This window comes from Monodon monoceros, unplaced genomic scaffold (genome assembly GCF_005190385.1).
Source record: "Monodon monoceros isolate NGI ecotype Baffin Bay Population unplaced genomic scaffold, NGI_Narwhal_1 Super_Scaffold_7, whole genome shotgun sequence".
Taxonomy (NCBI): domain Eukaryota; kingdom Metazoa; phylum Chordata; class Mammalia; order Artiodactyla; family Monodontidae; genus Monodon; species Monodon monoceros.
Window position 1 is genome coordinate 43,090,382 of NW_021703784.1, and position 27,766 is coordinate 43,118,147.

Below are 27,766 nucleotides of genomic sequence, written 5' to 3' on the forward strand. Positions count from 1 at the left end.
TTATTCTTTTTGTTGCAATGGTAAATGGGAGTGTTTTCTTGATTTCAATTTCAGATTTTTCATCATTAGTGTGTAGGAATGCCAGAGATTTCTGTGCATTAATTTTGTATCCTGCTACTTTACCAAATTCATTGATTAGTTCTAGTAGTTTTCTGGTAGCAACTTTAGGATTCTCTATGTATAGTATCATGTCATCTGCAAACAGTGACAGCTTTACTTCTTCTTTTCCAATTTGGATTCCTTTTATTTCCTCTTCTTCTCTGATTGCTGAGGCTAAAACTTCCAAAACTATGTTGAGTAAGAGTGGTGAGAGTAGGCAACCTTGTCTTGTTCCTGATCTTAGTGGAAATGCTTTCAGTTTTTCATCATTGAGGATGATGTTGGCTGTGGGTTTGTCATATATGGCCTTTATTATGTTGAGGAAAGTTCCCTCTATGCCTACTTTCTGCAGGGTTTTTATCATAAATGGGTTTTGAATTTTGTCGAAAGCTTTCTCTGCATCTATTGAGATGATCTTATGGTTTTTCTCCTTCAATTTGTTAATATGGTGTATCACACTGATTGTCTTGCGTATAGTGAAGAATCCTTGCATTCCTGGAATAAACCCCACTTGATCATGGTGTATGATCTTTTTAATGTGCTGTTGGATTCTGTTTGCTAGTATTTTGTTGAGGATTTCTGCATCTATGTTCATCAGTGATATTGGCCTGTAGTTTTCTTTCTTTGTGACATCCTTGTCTGGTTTTATCAAGGTGATGGTGGCCTCCTAGAATGAGTTTGGGAGTGCTCCCCCCCTCTGCTATATTTTGGAAGAGTTAATACAAACTACTTTAAGTTGGCTCTTGTTTATATTCAAGAATCTTACAAATATTTAAGTCTATTTATCCCCTTTCACTGTTTTCTGCTATTGCCATATAATTTGTTTTTATATGTATTATATACACTACTTTGTTTTGATTTGATTTGTTATAATTGTTGCTCTGAATGGTCAATAGTCTTATATTTACCCATGCTAGTGTTCTTCATTCCTTCTGCTACTTCCTTGCTTTCATCTCTGATTCTTTCAAGCTGAAGAATTTCCTTTAGTGTTTCTTATAATGTAGGCTACTGCCAACAAATTATATCAGCTTTTTTTTCTCAGAATGTTTTTATTTTCCCTTTATTTATTTTTTCAGTTTTATTGAGATATAATTGACATACAACACTGCATAAGTTTATGGTGTACAACATAATGATTTGAATAAAATACATCATGAAATGGTTACCGCAATAGCTTAGCAAACATCCATCAGGTCACACAGATACAACATTAAAGAAATAGAAAAAAAATTTTTTTCTTTGTGATGAGAACTCTTAGGATTTACTCTCCCAGCAACTTTCATTTATAATGTACATCAGTGCTAATTATATTTATCATGTTGTACATTACATCCCTAGTACTTATTTATCTTACAACTGGAAGTTTGTACCTTTTGACCATGTTCATCTTAACCCCTGTCCTCCCTCCTCCCACCTCTGGTAGCCACAAATATGATCTCTTTTTCTATGAGTTTGTTTGTTTTGAAGCATAACTGACCTATAACACTATGTTAGTTCCTGGCACATAACATAGTGATTTGATATTTCTATACATTTTGAAATATATTGTTTTTGAAGTATATATTTACTGAGTATAGCATTCTATATTGGCAGGTTTTCTCTTGTTTTGTTTTGGTTTTTTTTTAAGTTTTGTAGAGTTTATTGTGATGAACTTTATAATTTATTTATTTCTTTTTTGGCTGTGTTGGGTCTTAGTTGTGGCACGCGGGATCTTTCGTTGCGGCACCCAGGCCATTCGTTGCGGTGTGTGGGCTTCTCTCTAGTTGTGGCACACATGCTCCAGAGCACGCGGGCTCCAGAGCACATGGCTGTGGTGTGCAGGCTTAGTTGCCCTGCGGCATGTGGGATCTTAGTTCCCTGACCAGGGATCAAACCGGCGTCCCCTGCATTGCAAGATGGATTCTCAACCACTGGACCACCAGGGAAGTCCCTGGAAGGTTTTCTTTTGTTTAGTATTTTTCTCCGTTTCTTGTTCCCTTTAAAAACAACATTCCATTTGTTTTCCTGAAATCCATGATTTCATTGAGAAGTCAGCCGTAATTCTTGATGTTGTCCCACTGTTGGCAATATGTCTTTTTTCTCTAGGCTTTTAAGATAGCTTTTTTTTTTAAGTTTTTGTTGACTATGATGCAAGTAGGTGTGATTTCCACTGCATATTTCTTTTATAGGGTTTCCAGAGCTTCTTAAAACCATGGATTAAAGACTTGGATCTGTGTAGAAAAATTTCCATATGTTATTTCCCAATACAGCCCTTCTGCCACATTTCTCTCTCTCCTCCTTCCAGTACCCAGTTACACCTGTGTTACATCATTTGACTATGTCTCACATGTGATATTTTCTCTAGGCTCACTTTCTTTCTTTCTTTTCTTTTCTTTCTCTCTTTTTCTTTCTTTCTTTTCTTTCTTTCCTTCTTTCATATCTCTCTTTCTCTCTGCGCTTCAGTTTGACTTTTTTCTACTATTCTTTCTTCAATCTCACTAATTGGGTCTTCCCCTATGTCCAGTCTGCTGTTAACCATAATAAAAAGTTCTTAATTTCAGATATGGCATTTTACAATCCTAGAATGCCCATTTAATTCTTTTTATAGTTTCCAATTTTCTGTTGAAGTTCTCCTTCTCATCCATTTTTTCAACACTTCATTTGCTTGAAAATATTGATTATAGTTATTTTAAGGTCCTTTTTTTCAAATTCTAACACCCAAGATCTTCCATCAGCCTACTTCTATTGACTTATTTTTCTTAGTTACTGGTCACATTTTATGCTTCTTGATACATATGAAATATGTTTTCTTTTATGCCAGACATTGAGTATAAAGTAACCATAAGGACTGAATTTTATATTTTTTCCCCCAGTGGTTTGCCTTTTCGAGATTCAAAGCAAATGAGATGGGGTAGGTTGCAGCAGAAGGTAGAAGCAGTCAATATCTGGTTAAGAATATCTTTACAGGACAGTTGGCATGGAATTTTAATTGAGAGTCTTGGCTAGTGTATCCCCTGCCCTGGATTACTGACTCAATCAGATTTTTACATTTTTGAGTTTTGCCCTCTAGCCTCTTGCACCATACTGTTTCTAAATTGGGCATGAGAAAAAAACTAATTGACTAATCGAAGTTTGAGCAGTTTTCATTCCTCAAGTGGTGCTTTTCTGCCAAATATTATGAAACAATGGGAGATTTCAGTCTTCTTCAAAATCATAAGCCTCTCATGAAGCTTCCAGAATCAGGAAGTGAAGCATAAGGTCAAATGGCTGTCATACATTTAGGGTTCCTGGAGTTTACAAACTGACATACCAGATCATTTCAATATCCAAACGTTTTTCCGGTTTCTCTTTTCTCCAGCAGTGTCATATACTAGGTGGAATTACATCTCCCCCTCCCCCAGTCCCAATTCATATCCTTTCCCAGAACCTCAGAATGTGACTTCATTTAGAAATAGTGTCATTGCAGATGTAATTAGTTAAAATGAGGACATACTGAAGTTGGATGGGTTCATAATCCAATATGACAGACGTCTTTATAAAAAGAAGAGAAGGGACACAAAGAGAGACACACAGGGAAAATGGCATGGGAAGACACAGCAGGAGCCTGAGTGATGCAGCAGAAAGCCAAGGAATGCCAACGATTAACAGCCACCACCAGAAGCTAGAAGAGGAAAGGAAGATTCTACCCAGTGTCTCAGGCGGAGTATGGCCGTGCTGACAACTTGATTTCGAACTTTTAGCATCCAGAACCGGGAAAGAATAAATTTCTGTTGTTCTCAGCCACCTAGTTTGTGGTACTTTGTTATGGCAGCCCTAGGAAACTAATGTCCCTTCATCTAGACCAAGCTGAATCATCAGCCTGGGTCCCTAATCTGCAGATACTCTCAGACAATAAAGCAACTGGTGATACCTGTCCACTTTTGCAAGTTTCCTCTCTGTTAGTTGATTTTGTCTTTGTTGCTTCCACACATCTTCACTGCCTTTAAGTTTTTTGGTTTTTGCATTTCTTCGACGTTTTAAAGTTATACAGTAAAAGAATTTTCATTTGCTTTCTTCTCCATTCTAACACCAGAAGTTCCTCCTTTACTCTTTATTCTTAATTGCCACAACCGTGCAATGCCAATTTTGATGTATAGATAAAGCCTGCAATTTATAATGTCTAAAATGTTGAGACTTTTGTTAATTTTTGTTTTATTTTTAAGCATTTAAAAACTTAAATCAAAATATAACTATATCCCTTAAGTGTTTTAACTATGTGGTACTGTTACAACACAGATTTTATCTACTATTAACAGTGAGCCTGATTTCAGTAAATTTTACTTGAAATGCACAATTATTTTAGACTTACATTATAAATTAATGAATAATAATAAAAGTATTAAGAATATAATTTAATTATTCTAATTGTTCATTTAAATAACCCAGTAATAAAAGCTACAGAGAATTAAAATAAAACTATCTTCTAGTAACTGTATGCTATTCTATTTTGGAACCAATTTAAGGACCCATTTCCTTTACAGTTATACTCTGTCACCCACTGACATTCATTTACCATCTCTTTTCTATGATTTCTCTCTGTCACCTCCAGTAACTTCTAGAGGTGTCATTTATGACACTAACACAATTATTCTCACCTCCATGTCCTGAGGGCACCTCAAACTTATATATCTAAAAGTAACCTCATTATAACTTGCTCCAACCATAGCCCCAAACTTTGAGTCCCTTCTTTTTTGCATCTCCAGTTTAAGTAAATGATACACTCATCCACCCTGTCTCCCTAGATGTGGGACTAAGGGATCCTCTTGTATCCCCTTCTCTCATCCTCACAGCCAACCGGTGACCAAATACTGTTAATTCTAGTGTTTGAACATCTTCCACATCTGTTCCCTCCTTTACATGGCTGCCTGAATTCAAACCTTTATACTACTGCTGTGGTTTAGATCATCATCTCTTACCTCAGGTATTAAAATAATCTCCATATTGAATCTTCTTTTTGACACCGGCTTCTTCCTGCTCCATTTTATGCTGAAAACTAGTCCCTAAACTGTCCATCTAAAGAACAGGTCTCATCATGTTACTCACATTCTTAAAGATCTTTGGTTCTCCAGTGTCTACAGAAAGGAATCCCAACTCCTTTGCTCCAGTCAAAACTCTTCAAATTCATCATTTACATTTTTCAAATCTCATCTTTCATTTCTTAAACCCATGGAATCTAGGCTCCAGCCACTACCTGATTCTGTTCCTCCATTTTTAAGTGGCATGCCCCCTTAAGTCCCTGTGCTTGTGCACATGCTCAGTCTTGCTCTGTGAAAAGCCTACCTCAAGCTATTTGTCAATTCCACTGAGCTCACATTCTCCTGGTTTCTAATAACTCCAGCTGCCCATTCTCAAAGAAACTCTGTCTCCCTCACATTGCACTTCCTGTGCCTTTTGTCTTCTTTTTGTCACATGCAATCCAGATACTGAACATAGATCTTCCACTTCCTTTAGCTTTATGCCACCAAGTAACCACTCACACAGGCATCTATGTGTGTGACAAACTACTATCAACAAAATGAGGATGAGATAAATGGGTTCAGAGCAACATAAAAGTACTTTGGCCCCGAGGGCATTTCTGGGGCTCTAATAATGTTCTGTTGCTTGAGCCAGGATGTATTTGTTTTACGAAAAATTAATGTATGGTTATGATTTTTACCCTTTTCTGTGTTAATGTTTTAATTTAATAAGAGTTTACCTTAACCAACCCCCATCCAGATAAAAGTCCTCAGGCCACTATATCCAGTCTAACATTTCTTCCAGTCCACATTCTACCACAGTACTCTCCCACACACACTCCCACTCTCTCACCAGCTTTCTGCCACCATGTTGATTGATTCTTACCCCTTCCTTTCTCTGTAATCCTTACTTCCTTTCTTAATATTTCTACACACCAAAATAAATAAGTTACTTTGCCCCACAGAAGGCCATTTACTCCAGAGAAAAAAACAATGCCATCCCCATAGAGGATAAAGCAGCTACAGCAATGTAATTTTCTCCACTGTATTACACCAACATACAAACAGAAATTTCACATTGTTACACCAGCATGTAAACATGTTATGTTCCTTTTTCTCCATCAAATATAAAGTTCTAGAGAAGAGAAAATGTCTTACTCATCTCTGCTTTCCAAATTCCTAGCACAATGCCTTGTATATGGCAAGCATTTGATAAATATTGCTAAATAAATGTGACTTTATTTCTCTTAGACCTAGGTAGGGTTACAATGGCTATAGAACCTAGAACAGTGGTTCCCAATCTGTGGGCTGCAAGTCCCAGGGGTCACTGTTGATTTGTTGACTGGGTCTAGAATTCTTAGGTGGTTGAGCACTGTCAGTAGACCAAACTTTGTCTTGCATATCCTTGTGTGAACATGTGTGTGTTTATACACACATGCACCTTATTTTTATGCACAAGCTGTTGCAGTTAACAAATTATAAATTAATTTTTAAATTACTGAAATCATAGTAATTTCTTTCTACTATGTGTTTTCTACAACAAAAGATACTAAAGGTACAAATAACATTTATGGAGTGTCTGTAATATTTTGACATTAAAACAATTTCCTTTATTTAAAAAGGCTGGTTCAGGGCTTCCCTGGTGGCGCAGTGGTTGAGAGTCCGCCTGCCGATGCAGGGGACGCGGGTTCCTGCACCGGTCCGGGAAGATGCCACATGCCGCGGAGCGGCTGGGCCCGTGAGCCATGGCCACTGAGCCTGCGCGTCCGGAGCCTGTGCTCCGCAACGGGAGAGGCCACGACAGTGAGAGACCCGCGTACCGCAAAAAAAAAAAAAAAAAAGGCTGGTTCCATTAGCGTGGCAGTGTTTCTTTTCCCTTTCTGTTGCAGTAAGTTTCCAGATGGAGGTGTCCACATTTTCTCTAATAAAAATGTCTCATGAGGGACTTGAGGTGGGTTAGTTACAGGTTACCTCCTTACCAGAATTTTTTTCCTGCCATCTTGTTTGCTTTTAAAATGCTTTTTAGTAGATTAGCCATTACTCAAAACACTTCAGCATCTCTCCGTATTGAAAACATGGCTGGAAAAGCCAAGACAGTGCATTGAGAGGAAAGAATTGTCTGGTAAGAGTAGCCGGATTATAGGAAAACTTTCACAAGGGCTAAACAAAATAAACTGAGTGTCACAGCTACCCCCAAATTAGAGGTTTCTTGTCATAATGTACACCAACCTGTTGAAAAAGGACAAATTTTGTGTAAAAAAAATTTAAGTATCTTTCTTTAATCTAGCGTCTCCTTTTCTTTGTTTGTTTTACTACGTATGAACTCATCTTTTTATGTAATGCTGATTAGCACATACTTCAGGAAAAGACTACACTAGAACAATATTAATAACCATATATTTAAGAAGAAATTTCATCACATTATATTAGTGTATATGGTGAAAACTGCTGAACAGAAGCCCCTGTCTTTCTATTGGCCAAAGAATTAAGTTAGAATTTGACATGACAGTTTTGGCTTAATATAATTCTTCGATTTTTTACACTTTGATACTTCTCATTGCCAGGGGAATAAAAATTTCTCTATCTTGGAGTCTGCTTTAAGGAAATGGAACATAGAGCCAGATCAAGGCCTCAGATACTAACGTATCAAAGCTTTGAGAAACGTAAGCTGTAACATTTCTTGTTTCAATTCCAGAATTTAAGAAATGAGGGTAATTATCCATCCAACTAAGTGTTAGTGCATGTAATATTCCATGATGAAACTCCACCATCAAAAAGTACTCAAAGAGGGCTTCCCTGGTGGCACAGTAGTTAAGAATCCACCTGCCAATGCAGGGGACACGGGTTCGAGCCCTGGTCCGGGAATATCCCACATGCCGTGGAGCAACTAAGCCCGTGTGCCACAACTACTGAGCCTGCGCTCTAGAGCCCATGAGCCACAACTACTGAGCCCATGTGCCACAACTACTGAAACCCACATGCCTAGATCCTATGCTCCACAACAAGATAAGCCACCACAATGAGAAGTCTGCACACCGCAAAGAAGAGTAGCCTCCGGTTTCCGCAACTAGAGAAAAAAGTCCCGTGCGCAACAACGAAGATCCAATGCAGCCAAAAACAACAACAAAAAAATGTACTCAGAGAAATCCCCAGAAGAAAGCCCCTTGAATAAGAAACTGCAAAGGCTTCCAAACTCTTAATACACTGGAACTGAAACCCAAGATGTATTAAAAATATTTAAAAGAAACCAAAGAGAGACCTGAGAAGCTTGCTGAATCAGTCACTTGAGGCACTGGATTTAGACCCAGAAGATCTATATAAAAAAACTTAGCCTGTAGCTGATACTAGGTCTCCGTGAGTCTCAGTCTTCTCCTGTGTGAGACGGGGATGATTATTAAAAACAACACCTAACTCACAGGACTCTAGAGAGGCTTAAATAGGATGATGTATGGGAAGAAAATGTCTGCTTCCAACAAAGATGAAATAATAGATACTGGATTTATTCTCCTGCTTGAAATAACAACAACAAAATAAGACAAAGTATATAAAACAATAGTTTTCAAGACACTGGACATCAAGCAGTGAAGGAAAGTTATTCTTAAGAGACAGAAAATAAATGAGGTGAGCCCTCTGAGCTGAGAAGATGGAACTGTGAGTTCACAGAGACCAAGGAAGCTAGAGTTTGCAGAGCACAGGAACAAAGAGGAGAGAGCGGCATGAAAAGAGAACTCTGTGGATCTGCAGAGGCTCCTTCTTGAGTATTCAACTGAGTGTTGATCACTACATGCATGGGAGGATAATACTTGAGACCCGGGAAAGAACCACCCCAAAGGATTAGAGAGAACAGTGCTCCTGGCACCCACATGGGACAATGAACAGTGTCTGTCCCCAGCAGTTAGACTGGAAAAATTTACAATTCTTTGGGCTAAAACAATACTTAGGGGAAACTGTATAGCATTAACTAGATATATTAGAAAAGAAGAATATTTCAACTCAATGACCACAGATCCACCTTAAGAAATTTGGAAAAGAAGAACAAATTAAACTAAGAGTGAGTAGAAGAATGAAAGTAATAGATCAGAGTGAAAAATCAACGGAATCTAAAACAGAAATACAATAGAGCAAATCAATGGAACTAAAGCTTGGTTCTTTGAAAAGATCAATAAAATTGAAAAAATAGACTGATCAGGAAAAGAGAGAAAACACAAATTACCAGCGTCAGAGATGAGAGAGGTAACATCACTACAGAGTCTACAGATACGAAAAGGAAAATAAGGAAATATTTTTTAAAACACCTTTACCCAATAAACGTCAACTTAGATAAAACAGAGAAATCCCTTGAAATTCACAAACTATGTATGAGAGTTCACGGAAGACAGCCAGAATAGTCTTATATACAGTAAAGAAATTAAATTTGTAGTTAAAAACTTTACCACACACAAAAAAACCATCTAGGCTATACTGTTTCACTGGTGAATTGCCACCAAATATTTAAGGAGGAACTGCTACAAATTCTACATAAACTCTACCAGAAAATTAAAGAGGCAAGAATACTTCCCAATTCAATTAATGAGGTCAGTGTTACCTTGATACCCAAATCAGACCAAGACGATCACAAGAAAAAAAAACTACAAACCAATATACTTCATAAATATTGGTATAAATATTCCAAACAAAACTTTAGCAAATTATATCCAACAAATGTAAAAAGTATATTATATCATGACCAAGTAGGATGTATCCCCAAATGTAAGGTTGATTAAATATGCAATTATTGATAAATGTAATTTATTTTATTAAAAACCTAAAAAATTGTAAAATGTATGAAAACCTAATATTGATTCCTGATAAAATTCTCAGCAAACCAGGACTAGATAGAAACTTCCTCAAGCTAATAAGTTTTTCCCCTATGATTAGGCAAAGAGATTAGCTCTTACCACCAGAGATGACAGTCAGTGAAATATACATCAATTAAAGAAATTAAAGGCAGCCAGATTTGAAAAATAAAACTGTCTTTATTAACAAATTGCATGATTTCTTGCCTAGAAAATCCAATGGTGTCTGCAAAAAGTTCTAGTGAGTTTATTAAGTTTGCATTATGCAAGATTAATACACAGAAGTTCTATACAGTAACAGTAAACAGAAAGTGAAATTAAAAATTAGTACTACTTAGGGAGATTGGTTCAAGATGGTGAAGTAGACGGACGTGCTCTCACTCCCTCTTGCGAGAGGACCAGAATCACAACTAACTGCTGAACAATCATTAACAGGTAGACACTGGAACTCACCAGAAAAGATACCCCACATCCAAAGACAAAGGAGAAGCCACAATGAGATGGTAGGAGGGGCGCAATCACAATAAAATCAAATCCCATAAGTGCTGGATGGGTGACTCACAAACTGGAGAACACTAATACCACAGAAGTCCACCCACTGCAGTGAAGGTTCTGAGCCCCATGTCAGGCTTCCCAACATGGGGGTCCAGCAATGGGAGGAGAAATTACTAGAGAATCAGACTTTGAAGGCTAGCAGGATTTGACTGCAGGACTTCGACAGGACTGAGGGAAATAGAGACTCCACTCTTGGAGGGCACACACAAAGTAGTGTGTGCATCGGAACCCAGGAGAAGGAGCAGTGACCCCACAGAATATTGAACCAGACCTACATGCTAGTGTTGGAGGGTCTCCTGAGAGGCGGGGGTGGCTGTGTCTCACTGTGAGGACAAGGACACTGGCAACAGCAGTTCTGGGAAGTACTCCTTGGCGTGAGCCCTCTCAGAGTCTGCCATTAGCCCCAAAAAAGAGCCTGGGAAGGCTCCAGTGTTGGGTTGCCTCAGGCCAAACAACCAACAGGGAGGGAACCCAGGCCCACACATCAGCAGACAAGTGGATTAAAGTTTTACTGAGATCTGCCCACCAGAGCAACAGCCAGCTCTACCCACAACCAGTCCTTCCAATCAGGAAACTTGCACAAGCCTCTCAGATAGCCTCATCCACCAGAGGGCAGACAGCAGAAGCAAGAAGAACTACAATCCTGCAGCCTGTGGAACAAAAACCACATTCACAGAAAGATAGGCAATATGAAAAGGCAGAGGGCTATGTACCAGATGAAGGAACAAGATAAAACCCCAGAAAAACAACTAAATGAAGTGGAGATAGGCAACCTTCCATAAAAAGAATTCAGAATAATGATAGTGAAGATGATCCAGGACCTCAGAAAAGACTGGAGGCAGAGATCGAGAAGATGCAAGAAATGTTTAACAAAGACCTAGAAGAATTAAAGAACAAACAAACAGAGATGAACAATACAATAACTGAAATGAAAACTACACTAGATGGAATCAATAGCAGAATAACTGAGGCAGAAGAATGGATATGTGACCTGGAAGACAGAATGGTGGAATTCACTGCTGCGGAACAGACTAAAGAAAAAAGAATGAAAAGAAATGAAGACAGCCTAAGAGACCTCTGGGACAACATTAAACGCAACAACATTCGCATTATAGGGGTCCCAGAAGAAGAGAGAGAGAAAGGACCAGAGAAAATATTTGAAGAGATTATAGTCGAAAACTTCCCTAACATGGGAAAGAAAATAGCCACCCAAGTCCAGGAAGCACAGAGAATCGCATACAGGATAAACCCAAGGAGAAACGTGCTGAGACACGTAGTAAATCAAATTGGCAAAAATTAAAGACAAAGAAAAATTATTGAAAGCAGCAAAGGAAAAACGACAAAAAACATACAAGGGAACTCCCATAAGGTTAACAGCTGATTTCTCAGCAGAAACTCTACAAGCCAGAAGGGAGTGCCATGACATATTTAAAGTGATGAAAGAGAAGAAACTACAAGGAGGACTACTCTACCCGGCAAGGATCTCATTCAGACTCGATGGAGAAATCAAAAGCTTTACAGACAAGCAAAAGCTAAGTGAATTCAGCACCACCAAACCAGCTCTACAACAAATGCTAAAGGAACTTCTCTAAGTGGGAAACACAAAAGAAAAGGACCTACAAAAACAAGCCCATAACAATTAAGAAAATGGTAACAGGAACATATATATCAATAATTACCTTAAACGTGAATGTATTAAATGCTCCAACCAAAAGACACAGGCTCACTGAATGGATACAAAAAGAAGACCCATATATATGCTGTCTACAAGAGACCCACTTCAGACCTAGAGACACATACAGACTGAAAGTGAGAGCATGGAAAAAGATATTCCATGCAAATGGAAATCAAAAGAAAGCTGGAGTAGCAATACTCAGATAAAATAGACTTTAAAATAAAGAATGTTACAAGAGACCAGGAAGGACACTACATAATGTTCAAGGGATCAATCCAAGAAGAAGATATAACAATTATGAATATATATGCACCCAACATAGGAGCACCTCAATACATAAGGCAACTGCTAACATCTATAAAAGAGGAAATCGACAGTAACACAAAAATAGTGGGGGACTTTAACACCTCAGTTACACCAATGGACAGATCATCCAAACAGAAAATTAATAATGAAACAGAAGCTTTAAATGACACAGTAGACCAGATAGATTTAATTGATATTTATAGGACATTCCATCCAGAAACAGCAGATTACACTTTCTTCTCGAGTGCACATGGAACGTTCTCCAGGATAGATCACATCTTGGGTCACAAATGAAGCCTCAGTAAATTTAAGAAAATTGAAATAATATCAAGCATCTTTTCTGACCACAACACTATGAGATTAGAAATCAATTACAGGGAAAAAAATGTAAAAAACACAAACACATGGAGGCTAAACAATACATTAGTAAATAACGAAGAGATCACTGAAGAAATCAAAGAGGAAATCAAAAAATACCTAGAGACAAATGATAATGAAAACACAACGATCCAAAACCTATGGGATGCAGCAAAAGCAGTTCTAAGAGGGAAGTGTATAGCTATACAAGCCTACCTCAAGAAACAAGAAAAATCTCAAATAAACAATCTAACCCTACACCTCAAGGAACTAGAGAAAGAAGAACAAACAAAACCCAGAGTTAGCAGAAGGAAAGAAATCATAAAGATCAGAGCGGAAATAAATGAAATAGAAACAAAGAAAACAATAGCAAAGATCAATAAAACTAAAAGCTGGCTCTTTAAGAAGATAAACAATATTGATAAACCATTAGCCAAACTCATCAAGAAAAAGAGGGAGAGGACTCAAACCAATAAAATTAGAAATGAAAAAGGAGAAGTTACAACAAACACCACAGTAATACAAAGCATCCTAAGAGACTGCAAATCTATGCCAATAAAATGGACAACCCGGAAGAAATGGACAAATTCTTAGAAAGGTATAACATTCCAAGACTGAAACAAGAAAAAACAGAAAATATGAACAGACCAATCACAAGTAATGAAATTGAAACTGTGATTTAAAATATTCCAACAAACAAAAGTCCAGGACCAGATGGCTTCACAGGTGAATTCTATCAAACATTTAGAGAAGAGCTAACACCCATCCTACTCAAACTCTTCCAAACACTTGCAGAGGAAGGAACACTCCCAAACTCATTCTGTGAGGACACCATCAACCTGATACCAAAACCAGACAAAGATACCACAAAAGAAGAAAGTTACAGACCAATATCACTGATGAATATAGACGTAAAAATCCTAAACAAAATACTAGCAAACAGAATCCAACACCACATTAAAAGGATCATACACCACGATCAAGTGGGATTTATCTGAGGGATGCAAGGATTCTTCAATATATGTAAATCAATCAATGTGATAAACCATGTTAACACATTGAAGGATAAAAACCATATGATCATCTCAATAGATGCAGAAAAAGTTTTTGACAAAATTCAACAGCCATTTATGATCAATACTCTCCAGAAAGTGGGTATAGAGAGAACCTACCTCAACATAATAAAGGCCATATATGGCAAACCCACAGCAAACATCATTCTCAGTGGTGAAAAACTGAAAGCATTTCCTCTAAGATCAGGAATGAGACAAGGATGTCCACCCTCACCACTATTATTCAACATAGTTTTGGAAGTCCTAGCCACAGCAATCAGAGAAGAAAAAGAAATAAAAGGAATACAAATTGGAAAAGAAGAAGTCAAACTGTCACTGTTTGCAGATGACATGATACTATACATACAGAATCCTAAATATGCCAACAGAAAACTACTAGAGCTAATCAATGAGTTTGGTAAAGTTTCAGGATACAAAATTAATTCACAGAAATCTCTTGCATTCCTATACACTAATGATGAAAAATCTGAGAGAGATATTAAGGAAACACTCCCATTTGCCATTGCAACAAAAAGCATAAAATACCCAGGAATAAACCTACCTAGGGAGACAAAAGACCTGTATGCAGAAAGCTATAAGACACTGATGAAAGAAATTAAAGATGATACAAACAGATGGAGAGATATACCATGTTCTTGGATTGGAAGAATCAATATTGTAAAAATGACTATATTACCCAAAGCAATCTACAGATTCAATGCAATCCTTATCAAATTACCAATGGCAGTTTTTACAGAACTAGAATAAAAATATCTTAAAATTTGTATGGAGACACAAGAACCCCGAATAGCCAAAGCAGTCTTGAAGGAAAATAATGGAGCTGGAGGAATCAGACTCCCTGACTTCAGACTCTACTACAAAGGTACAGTAATCAAGACAATATGGTACTGGCACAAAAACAGAAACAGATCAATGGAACAAGATAGAAAGCCCAGAGATAAACCCACGCACCTATGGTCAACTAATCTATGACAGAGGAGGCAAGGATACACAATGGAGAAAAGACAGTCTCTTCAATAAGTGGTGCTGGGAAAAGTGGACAGGTACATGTAAAAGAATGAAACTAGAACACTTCCCAACACCATACACGAAAATAAACTCAAAATGGATTAGAGACCTAAATGTAAGACTGGACACTCTTAGAGGAAAACATAGGAAGAACACTCTTTGACATAAATCACAGCAAGATCTTTTTTGATCCACCTCCTAGAGTCATGGAAATAAAAAAAAAAATAAACAAATGGGACCTAATGAAACTTCAAAGCTTTTGCACAGCTAAGGAAACCATAAACAAGACGAAAAGACAACCCTTAGAATGGGAGAAAATATTTGCAAACGGATCAATGGACAAAGGATTAATGTCCAAAATATATAAACAGCTCATGCAGCTGAATATTAAAGAAACAAACAACCCAATCTAAAAATGGGAAGAAGATCTAAATAGACATTTCTCCAAAGAAGACATACAGATGGCCAAGTAGCACATGAAAAGCTGCTCAACATCACTAATAATTATAGAAATGCAAATCAAAACTACAATGAGGTATCACCTCACACCAGTTAGAATGGGCATCATCAGGAAATCTACAAACAACAAATGCTGGAGAGGGTGTGGAGAAAAGGGAACCCTCTTGCACTGTTGGTGGGAATGTAAATTGATACAGCCACTATGGAGAACACTATGGAGGTTCCTTAAAAAACTAAAAATAGAATTACCATATGACGCAGCAATCCCACTACAGGGCATATACCCAGAGAAAATCATAATTCAAAAAGACACATGCACCCCAACGTTCACTGCAACACTATTTACAATAGCCAGGTCATGGAAGCAACCTAAATGCCCATTGACAGATGAATGGATAAAGAAGACGTGGTACATATATACAATGGAATATTACTCAGCCATAAAAAGGAACGAAATTGGGTCATTTGTAGAGATGTGGATGAATCTAGAGACCGTCATACAGAGTGAAGTAAGTCTGAAAGAGAAAACCAAATATCGTATATTAACACATATATGTGGAACCTAGAAAAATGGTACAGATGAACCAATTTCAGGGCAGAAATTGAGACACAGATGTAGAGAACAAACTTATGGACACCAATGGGGGAAAGCGGTGGCAGGGTTGGTGGTGGTGTGATGAATTGGGAGACTGGGATTGACAGGTATACACTAATATGTATAAAATAGATAACTAATAAGAACCTGCTGTATAAAAAAATTTTTTTAAGTTAGTACTATTTAAAATAATATTAAAAATGTGAAATACTGAGGGGTATATTTGGCAATAGACATGCAAGTGTTTATGCTGAAAACTACAAAGCGTCACTCAGAAAACTTACGATGATTTAAATAAATTTTTAAAAAAAGAGATACACTGTGTGTACATATCAGGAAACTCAATAACGTTAAGATGTCAATTCTCCCAAATTTATCTATGGATTTGAAGAATTCCAATTAAACTCTTAGTAGTCTTTTTTAAACAGAAACTGACAAACCAATTAAATACATTTTATGGAAATGCAAAGGAACTAGAATACTGAAAACAACTCTCAAAAAAAAAGAAGAAAGTTGGTGGATTAACACTACCTGACTTCAAGACTCAGTCTAAAAATAGAGTAATCCAAACGGTGTGGTAACAGCATAAAGACAGAAAAATAGATCAACAGAACAGAATAGGGAATTCAGAAAAAGACCCACGTGTATACGGAAAACTTGTTTGACAAAGGTATACAAGCAATTCAGAGAAATGATGGCACTGGAAAATCTGGATGGCCATTAGCCCAATGGAATATTACTCAAATCAACAGAAAGCAGTAAACCATGGATACACCTAGCAATGTAGCAAATCTCAAAATAATTATGCTGAATGAAAGAAACCAGGAAAAGGAAGATAAACACTGGATGAGTCAATTTCTATGAAACTTTATAAAAATACAAAGTAATCTATGGTGACAGAACACAGATCAGTGGTTGCCTGGGGATGGGAGGCATTAAGAAGTCCATGAGGAAAATCTTGGAGGTGATGGATACATTCATTATCTTGTTTGCCGTAATGATTTCACAAAAGGACACATAAATGAAAACTTACCAAGTTGCTCACTTTCAATATGTGCAGTTCACCATATGTCAATTTTATTTTAATAAAGCTTTTAAGAGGTATTTAAGTATATATATAGTATATAAATTATATAATAGTATATTATATTTTATACAAATTATATAATAATATATAATATTAGAATATGTATAAAATATGTATTATATATATATTTTTTTACAGATTTAGTCTCAGGCTTCAGAGAATTCCAGCAAATAACTGAATTCTTCCTCTCTTATATCTTTTGTAATTTTGATGCCCATAGTGAAATAGAAATTTATTTTATAGAAGGAATTTTTCCTCTTGCTTTTAATCCCTAAGCTCATCCCTTTTGAGATGCCCAGTGCAGCATTCTCTCCTGGAGCTGACTCAGGAAGCGGTACTGAGTGACAGAAGAGCTTCGGAGTGAGGACCTGTGCTAAATTCAGTTCCACCACTCACTCACTCTGTAACCTTGGGCTAGTTACTTAGCCTTGCCTTCTTTATTTATACAATTTAGATAATACTTATACTTTAGATTCATTATGAAGATACAACAAGATGGTATATGTAAAGATTCTATAAAAGGATCTCTAGAAATGTTCTATTGTACCTTATGCTTATAAAGTTATCACAATAGAGTGTGCTTTAGAAAATACTGGCATTTACATTACTGTGAAAAAGAACTGCACCATGTGGTATTAGTAAATATATTTTCCAATAATCTCATGGCTAGAAGTGATGATTAACAGCATATTATTAGCATACAACATAAAAAGAAAACCACAAATGTTTCCTCTGCCTCTTGGTGGCCCTAGTCTTCATATTAATATAGGTGTTTTAGTCTAGTATACCTGCCTTATAACCAATGCCATTCCCTGAGGCACTATATAGAGCTAATCTTAACTCTAATCTTATGGCTCAGTGTCAGATGCTATATAGAGTTTACCCACATCACCACAGCAACTGTGTGGGATGGTTGTCGCCACAACCCACATGGTTGGCCTGGAGTTTTGACATTTCAGTAATTGCCAATGTCACAACCTTTAAAAATTGTAGGCAACTGCCACCCAGGCCATATGGCTACTAAATAAAGAAGCTACTGTCCCCTAAAGCTGTGACGGGCATTGAGGTGACAAGAGAGCTTCTGTCAAAGACATGGTCACTGAGAAAATGATGTGAAGAGCTTGACTATTAAAAGATGATGTGTATTAGCAAGTTATCATTGCACCCTTACAACATGCTGGGGTGGAAACCAGAGGAAGCATATGATCTGGTACTTGACTTCAAGGTATCAATATAAAAGAATAAAGGATGTACTATTAAAACTAGATAACTTATTTATCTCTTCAGCAAATACTTACTAAATGCCTATTATGTGCCCCTCATTATTTTTTTTAGGTGCTGGAGCTATAGCTGTAAACAAAACAGACAAAAATACCTGCCTTAATGGAGCTTACATTCCTGTTAGAGGAAGATAGAGTAAAACAAAATAAGTAAGTTACACTATATTAGATGATGATAATTGCTAAGAGAAAGATAAATTAGGGAAGCAGGATTTAGAACATTAGAGAGAGCACAATTTAAATAGGGTAGTCAGGGACTTCCCTGGTGGTCCAGTGGTAAAGAATCTACTTTCCAATGTGGGCAAGGCAGGTTCGATCCCTGGTCAGGGGACTAAGATCCCACATGCCACGGGGCAACTAAGCCCGCGCACCACAACTACTGAGCTCGCGCGCCTCAACGAGAGAGCCCGCGTGCCGTAAATTACAGAGCCCACGCACCCTGGAGCCTGCGCACCACGACTAGAGAGAGGAAACACACTTACCACAACTAGAGAGAAGCCCACGTGCCACAACGAAGAGACCATGCTGCAGTGAAAGATCCAGAACGCCTCAATGAAGGCCCCACGTGCCGCAACTAAGACCTGACGCAGGTAAAAAAAAAAAAAAAAGAAAAAGAAAATAAATAAATAAATATTTTAAAAATAAATAAATAGGGTAGTCAGGGACAATCTTACTGAGAAAGTGACTTGTATAAATCTCAGGAGGAGATGAGGGAGTAACATATGGGCAACAGGTAGACACAAGGGAAGATGATTCCGGGAGTAGGAAACCACAGGTACAAAGTCCAGAGAGGGTCATGAGCTGCCATATTTGAGAAAGTAGTTGGAAGGCCAGTATGGCTGGAGCAAAGTAAGTTCGGGAAAAGTAGTAGATGATGGCAGAGGTAACAGAGGGTGAGATCTTGCAGAGTCTTATTGGCATTGCATTGACCATGGCTTTTACTATAGTGAAACATGAAACCATTAGAGGATTTGGGCAAAGGAAGGACTTGTACTGGCTTTCTTTTAAGATCACTTTGGCTATCGTGAATAAATGGTAGGCATGGGCAAAAAAGCAATCAAGGAGACAATTAGAAAGCTATCGTGGGACTTCCCTGGTGGCACAGTCGTTAAGAATCCGCCTGCCAATGCAGGGGACACGGGTTCGATCCCTGGTCTGGGAAGATCCCACATGCCACAGAGCAACTAAGCCCATGCACCACAACTACTGAGCCTGCACTCTAGAGCCCGCAAGCCACAACTACTGAGCCCATGTGCCACAACTACTGAAGCCCGTGCACCTAGAGCCCGTGCTGTGCAACAAGAGAAGTCACCGCGATGAGAAGCCCACACACCGCAAAGAAGAGTAGCCCCCACTCGCCGCAACTAGAGAAAGCCCGCACGCAGCAATGAAGACCCAATGCAGCCAAAAATAAATAAATTAAAAAAGAAAAAAAGAAGAAGGCCATCGCAGTAATAAGATGACAGATGATGCCTTGGATCCACACAGTAGCAGTGGAAGCAGTGGGTATTTTTAATTAGTGAAAGTCAAGGAAAGGGAACCTCCATTTACTGAGTTCTTCTCTATGCCAGGCCCTTGAATTGCAGGGCGATTCAAGTACAGTTCTATCATTTATTCTTCATATAATTCTTTGGGTAGTAGTAGCGTATTTTGTTGAGTAGGAAACTAAAGCTTGGGGAGGTTCACTAGTTTTTCCAAGACAGGTTGCACCACAAGTACTGAATTCAGTCTGACTCCAGAGTCCACACTCTGCTCACTCTGCCACAAGGCCTCTTAGGTTTAAAGCATTGGGGGGAAAGTGTGACTCAATTAGTAAGAGTCATGGTAGTCTACGGATAGGAGAAATCAGTACAGATCAGGGTATCCAAGGACAATTGGAAGGGACAGCTTGGATGTGATATGGGTAAGTGGAGAGGAGGGGGTCAAGCCAAAAGAATAGCCTGAGCAAATGAGAAAGCAGTGCTGGAGTAGAAGAGTCCATGATGAAGAGGGCTTCTGCTTGTTTAGGGACAATAATGAGTCATTAGAGGATGCATCTGTTTCCATGGTGACTCCCACTAAGCTGTTGCTTCCAAAATATTTACTAATTAATTCAAGGCTTCATGACTCTCAGAGCAGTTATTAAATATGACCTAAGTGGCACATGATTTCTTTTCAAGAAATAAAGTATTGATACAAATTCAGGGCATTTATTAAACTCCTATTATAGCTTCTTTATTAAATTATCATTTTTTTGAACATCCATTAAGCAAGATCATGAGCTAGTTCAAGGGTTGTAAGAGAGGATGCAAAGATTAGCTAGTGGTTGATCTCTTCCTTCAGGTATATTATAATTTATCTGGGGATACCTTTAAAATAAGGTTATATATGCTAAGTAGAAGATGATGAAATGGGTCTTAAGAGCTCTAGGCATTATAGAAGGTAGAGAATGCTTGTGTCTGGGGACATTAGGGCTTAATGATATGGTTAGCATTTGAGTTGAGTCCTGAAGTTTGGTTGGGCTGTGAGAGGGAGAGTTTGAGGCAGTGTATTCCAAGCTTAGAAGACTAGAAAAATTGCAGAATGGAGTTAAGAAAATACAAGGCCTGTTCAGGTGATGGAGGGTATACTTGTTCAACCAGAGTGGAAGTGTCATAATGTCACAACAGATAAGCCTGGAAATGAAAGTGGGGAAAGATTTCTCAAGGATCGCATATGCTAGGCAATGACATGGGGAATTTTCTTCTACATATTAAGTAATTTACGAAAAATTTTGAGGCAGAAAATTATGTAATCAAAAATCACATTTAGAAAGGTTAATCTGACAGTATCATTTGGAGTTTATTGGATGAAATAGAGGTTAGTACTGGATGTGAGCAAGAAATAAACTTTTATTGCATTAAGCTACTGGGAATTTGAGGGTGTAACAGCATCTACTGTCGGATGACAGAAAAGTGGCATAACCTTGGTGATCCTCTGCAGGGTTAAGGCAGGGAGAGGAGTCAAGGGTGACTTCAAGATTTCAATTATAGGTTATTGAGAAATTTTGTTAACAGGGAAAATAGAAAAGGGGGACAGAGTGGGTAAAGAAGATGAGTTTCACGCAAAATATTTCAAGTTTGAAGTTACACAGGTAGAAATACGTAAAGACAAATAAGAGAAGTGGAACTGGTACCTTAGTGACGTGCAGTGCTAATGAAGAACCCCTGGAGCAAAATTACTAAGTCAGTAGAAGACTAGAAGCCTGGATGAAAGCACGAAGAACTCAAAGCTAGAAGCCAATGACAACTGTCCTTAATATCTATGTTTCAGACAGTAACTACAGGAAGAGCAGGGACCATGAGAGACCTAAAAAAGTTTCACAAAGAAATATGAGGTAAATTTATATATTGATGAATATGACAAATGTGCTTAAAATGTTTCTTGAGTGGTGAATTTACATAAATGGAAAGTTAAGACATCACAGTAGGGGGGCAAGCTTTGGCATTTGACAGGCTAGATTTATATCCTGGCTCTGCCACTTAATAGCTTTGCTACACAAGTTGCTGAAACTCTCCTTCCTCACTTTCTTCAGATGTAAGTTTGGGGTGATATTAAATGCCTACTTGATAGAGGCCTTATGAGAAGAACATCGACTAGTACCTAGGAAGCACTTAACAGTGTCTTAGTCAGTTCAGGCTACCATAACAAAATAGAATAGACTGGGATATTTAAGCCCAACCAAGATCAGGGTGCCAGTATGGTTGGGTTGTGGTGAGGACCTCTTCCTGGCTTGCAGACAGCCACCTCCTCACATGGCAGAGAGAAGGAGAGCAAGCTCTCTGGTATCTCTTCTTATAAGGACTCTAATCCCATGATGAGGGTCCCACCCTCGCATCTCATAGGCCCCATCCCAAATATGCCCCAAAGGCCCTATCCTAAATATCAATACACTGGCAGCTGGGACTTCAACATGTGAATTCTGAGGGGACACAATTCAGTCCATAGCACATAGTCTCCAGCGTTCAGTAAAATTCAATAAACCATATCATTATTAGCATTTTTCTTCTGCACAATATTTTTCTCTAGCAATTTCGTAGAGCTAAGAATCTCAGCACTTCAGAATAAATAAAAGAATGTGATTCTAAAAAAGAATTCAGCCAAAATTCACACTGTATGAAAAATGCAACTCAAACAATTCTAAGTCACAAACCTCTACAGGGCACAGTAGAGAGAAACACAAGAGGTTTGTGCATTTATAAACCATGTGCAAACTCTTGCTTCCACAAATGTTAAAATGTTTTCCACATTCTGCTTGAATTGGCATATGTTATATCTGGGAAATTCTCAAAATATAAAAACAATATTCAAGGGTGCTTTATGGTTAGGACATTTTAACTAACATATAGTAAATTGCTTCAAGGGGGGGGGGAATGTTTTTTAAACCCTGGATAACTAGCTGTAATTGGACACCATGTGGGAGATTTGGACAACAAAATTGGTGTTTGAACTGACCATCTCAGAAGCACATGGCAAATTTTCTTTCCTAGGAGTTCCCTTGATGCCTGAAATTTTCAGTTTCCAATTGCACTTTCTCTGTTGTTATTTTTCCTTCCTTCCATGTCTCTCAGTTTCTTTGGATAAGGTAAAGAAGTAGGCATGGACCAGGGTTTCCTTTTATGCTCTAAGGCAGTATTTAATTAAACCTCAATTAGTGATGAGAGAGAAGAAAATTCATCTGGTGATTCTTTCTCTAAACTGAATTAGCTGGTTCAAATGGTCACAGGTAACTGGAGAACGTTCTCCATTGTGAAATCCACAGTGCAAGGCATCTGCTATCCTGGTGAGGAATTGTGAATTAAATTTGATGTCTGCATTCTCTTTGTCAAATAATTCAGCTCTGGAAATCTTTTGGTCCATGGTTCTACTTCAATATAAAATTAAATAATTTGCCTCTGTTGGACTGTAGGCACCCATATAAACCCACAGAATACTGGATAAAGTTAAACCAGTAATTATCATAAAAATTAACAGTAGAATTGGAATTCAAATAATTAGTAAGTAGCTGCCCAGCTGATAACAGGTTGCTTTTCCAAACAGGGATTTGACTCATGTCAGGATCTGGGTTGTAATCACTGGAAACCAATGTTAGCTTGGCTCTCTTAAGTAAAATAAATAAATATAATTATAAATAAATACTATACTTGGAAGAATATTGTGGCCTCCCAGGATCTACTGGTAGCTGGAGGACTAAGTCTGGAAACTTGGACCAGCTCCCAAGGGCCATGAAACAAGAAGCTCAGCTTTTAGCAATTTGGCCAGAGTATAACTGCACTTGGACCCACTCCGCTCACTTCATTGTAAATAAATACTGGCCATCCTTTGATTTACTTCACTTTCTCCAGATTCCTGGGAAGGAGCTTCCAATTCACTGAGCCTGGGTCACATTCCTATTACCTGGCAACCAGGGCACAGAAAATACAGGAGATAAGGCTACTTTAATTTCCCTAATGAAAGGAATATACAGCCTTCTAGAATCTAAGTACAGTGAGGAGTTCATCAATATTAGGAAGGGATTTGGATTCTAGGCAGCCAAATAGTGAAGATTACTATAGCTTAATTCAATAACAGGAAATGATATAAGTGGTCTCATTACCATCATCATTATCATAATTAGCATTTAATAAGCAGTTATTTGCTTATTAAATTTGCTAGGTTCTATCTCATTTTATGCTCCCAACAATCTTATGAGACAGCTTAGTGTCCTTTTATTGAAAATGGAAGAAAAAATACTTAGTGAGGTTAAATCACTTGCCCAAGATTACACACCTACTAAGTAGCAAAGCAGTCTCAAACTTTAGGCTGTGTAACTCCAAATAAGCGAAACCATGTGCACACACATGGAATTGACTTCCCTGCTGCCACTGGGCAATTTTATAGATCATTAAATACACGAAGTGCTTAACAAATACTTGCTGAAAACTCGGCTAGAACAGCTCTGATATATAGCTGGTGCTCAGTAAATACCTGTTGAATGAATAAAGGAATGTATTTTACATGTTTACTAAAAGACCGGGTGTCAAGAGACAGGTGTCCCCTCCCTTCCATAGTTCCCCGCCAGCATGCAGCTCTGAGCCTTGTGCTGACTTGGCGATCCCATGAACCAAAGGGACTGAAGTCCAGGTTATAATGAAATCAAGGCATATTCATAATGGTAAGGTAAACTGTATTTAAGCAGTTGCTTATCTTTATTACTTCTAATACATGATAATATTTTAGAAAATGGCTTTTTTAGATAAGAGATTGTATACAGTTGAAATGTCTTTGTGAATCCTTTAATGTTTTAACTCCATGGTTTTCCACTCTGCTTTTAAAAAAAAATGGATCAATCCTGGAGACTAAGCGGAGAAGAATATTTCAGACACTGTGCAGAGACATCGATGGATGGGCCGCAGTTAACATATCCAAGGACAGGTCCCACCTTGACCTCCAGCAATAATTAGACTTAAGAAGCAGGATTTCTTTTCAAAGGACAATAAAGTCTCAGTTCTGAATTCCTTCACTGGAGATAGTTATCAGGCCAGAATGAGCCAGCTCAGAGATTTCTTTGGAGAGCTGGTATAACTTGTTCTCAGATCTGTAGATTATAAAATAATAACACTAATTTATTAGAATTGTAAAACAGTTCAAGGTTTCCTCTTGCTCTTTCGTTCACTTGCTCTCTCTTGATCCTCAGATATTATTATTGTTGTTGTTATTTTACAGATGAGCAAACTGAGGCTCAAAGAGATTTCCTGGCTTGCCCAGGCAAGGACATATAACTGACAAATAAAGAGCTAAAATTTGAATCTATGTTCTTTTAATTATATTGTGCTGCGTTCTGTAAATGCAAAACAAACCCATGGGACATGGGTTTAGAGTCTAGAAGATAAGAAAGTTAATAATTCAAAGAATGGTTTCTTATATTATACCCCTCCATGATTCTCTATGTCAATACAGTGCTAAAGTGTTTGAAAAATGTTCAATCCAGATACTAGCAGTGCTTTACAATTTGATGTGTTTTCAATCTATTAGTCCTTAGAAAAATTGTTTCATGTCTGCGAACCTCAGTTTCCTTTAAAAAAAAAAAAAAAAGAGAGAGACTAGTTAACTAATGTTAACATATCCAAGTAGTAGCTACTTACAGAGCTTTTGTAATGGCTAAATTAGAACAACAGTAATTTCTCAATAAATATTGCCCATTACTATTAATCAGAATCTTTTACCTATAACTTCTCATTTATTTGCTCAAGTGCTATCCTCAGAAGCTAGTAAGGATGATTACTCTCATTTTCAAGGGAAGGAAACTGACATTTACAAAAGTAACCTTGTTGTGTTTACAAAAATGGGAGATGCTGGTGCAGAAAGGTCAGTCTGTAGAGCCAGATCAAACTGAGTTTGAAATCCTGCTTTACTCAGTTTTAGCTTTCTGTTACTGGGCATTTTATTTTAACTCTCTGAGCCCAAATTTTCTCATCTAAACAAAGGAAGAAATTAATGCTTAGTTTTTATGTTTGCTGTGAGGGTTAAATAAGGTAATGAATGTCAAGCACATAGCATCTAGCATGTGTGGGATACCTTCTTCTCCCATCTCTTCTCCTCTAATGACTGCCTTTGAATAATTCAAAATAAAATGGTTTATAGAAAATAATCATTGTCATGGTCGAAAGTGATATTATTGTGATTCTAAAGTAACATCTATAATAAAGAAGCTAGTACAAGTGGCACGGTAACTAGCACAGTCTGAAGAAGGTGCTTCATAAATACCTTTTGATAAAAATGATCCAATGTCTCATTTTATACAAATCCTTCTACCCTAATCAAGTCTCTTGTATTAGACATGATAATTAATCTTCCATGTGTACAATTTGCAAACTCTGCATTTTGTAGCTGAATTATTTGCAGGTTTATACACTGCAATGTAATTCTTTTTTTCAACTTTCTACTTCACTTCAATTATACTGCTTACTATATGAGATAGGGTTTTCATTTAGCATGCTTGTTATTTTTAATTAGAAGTAAAAGTTTTAATGGAACTTAAATTTTTAGCATCACTTATTTTCAGAAGCATAAACTCTGGAACATTTTGTGAATAAAACATACAGTAATTCTCAAATTTTCAAAGGTACGGAGTGCTAATTTTACAAATATCTTAGACTAATCTAGTGACTTCTTGTATTAAATTGTACTAGGTATACAGCAACGGCAATAGTTTCCTGTGTAGTACCGTTATGGAGTCTTGACTTCTACATGTATTGTCTCTAATTGTCACAACTCTACAAGAAGGTATTGTTTTCTTTATTTTCCAAATGAGGAAGCCCTGGAAAAGAATTATCAAATTCTACCTGAGAAACTCTAGCAAGGCTTCACAGTAAAGTGACCATTAAACCATGTTTTAAAATATGATAGGAAGCTCATCATATAGAGAAGGGAAAGCCAAGTCTCCAGGAAATATTATGAAACACGATTAAAATGAAAAAGAATAGTGGTGAAGATGGACCAATGGGTAGAGCCAAATAAGAAAGGTCTGGCCTAGGAGTTTGGTCTTAGTATAGTAAGGAGAGTGGAATGCTATGGCTTTTTGCCACATACTCTTTTTTAATAATATCATTACCACCAGCCTTCATATCCCTGTGGCATTCTTCCTTCATTTACATACCATATGGAAGTTCCTCAAAATACTGTAATGTGAATGAAGGAGATATGCTATCTGAAATAACATATCCATCAGAGGGCTGCCAACCGGCTGTTCATGGTGAATCATTTAAATTTAAAATTTGGTGTTCTGCACATAGAAGTGTACAATCTCTGTTGAGTTTCTGTAACTCCCTGAAGACACGTCTTCTTTCTGCAGATGCTGCCTTCATTTGCATTTCAATATGAGCATTTCGGGGTCAACTGCCTGTATTTCAGGCGCAGTTTCAATTGGAGTAGCTACGGATATTACAAACTGGTGTCTCTCTAGGCTTATGGCTACAGCTCTGGGTTCCCAGTGTTGTCATGCTTCCTAACACAGAAAAGCCCACATACAGTGTTGGGGAAAAGGCTGAATGATTTATGTGATGTCATCAGTTTCTTTAATCCTTTTGTAGGCTGTTCCTTCCAGCCTGACATCACTAGTCTCTGTCCAAGCCCTACGTCACCTAACCAGTTTTTTATTTTACTAATCTTAACCTATGCTCCCAAGAAGCTACCTGCAACGGCATCTTCATTATAACATTCATTTCTCTGTCTGGATCACTATACAGTAAGTCTATTCGTATTCATCCATAATTCATATGACCCACCAATATATTAGTGACAATATTGACCACTGTTCTGGGTGCTGGAAATACAATATATGCAAGATCAATGTGGGCCCAATCTGCATGAAGCTGATGGTCTATTCTGAACTAATCCCTGAATCTCATGATATGTTTAGAGGCTTTTGCAGAAAAGAGGTGCTTAGCAAATGTTAAATGAAGGAA

General features: G+C 37.6%; 1 protein-coding gene and 1 long non-coding RNA gene across 5 annotated transcripts in view; one reads left to right on the forward strand and one right to left on the reverse strand.

Annotated features, from left to right (window-relative positions):
• The window catches only part of GRM5 (glutamate metabotropic receptor 5), a 555,198-nt gene that overhangs the window by 416,207 nt on the left and 111,225 nt on the right, over positions 1 to 27,766 (forward strand). The gene's annotated exons all lie outside the window — the stretch shown is intronic.
• Positions 1 to 27,766, reverse strand: part of LOC114886584 — a 259,298-nt gene that overhangs the window by 124,507 nt on the left and 107,025 nt on the right. For all 3 annotated transcript variants that reach the window (XR_003791365.1, XR_003791364.1, XR_003791363.1), the window contains exon 3: positions 18,785 to 18,883. This is a non-coding gene — a long non-coding RNA (uncharacterized LOC114886584). The remainder of the gene's footprint in view (positions 1 to 18,784; positions 18,884 to 27,766) is intronic.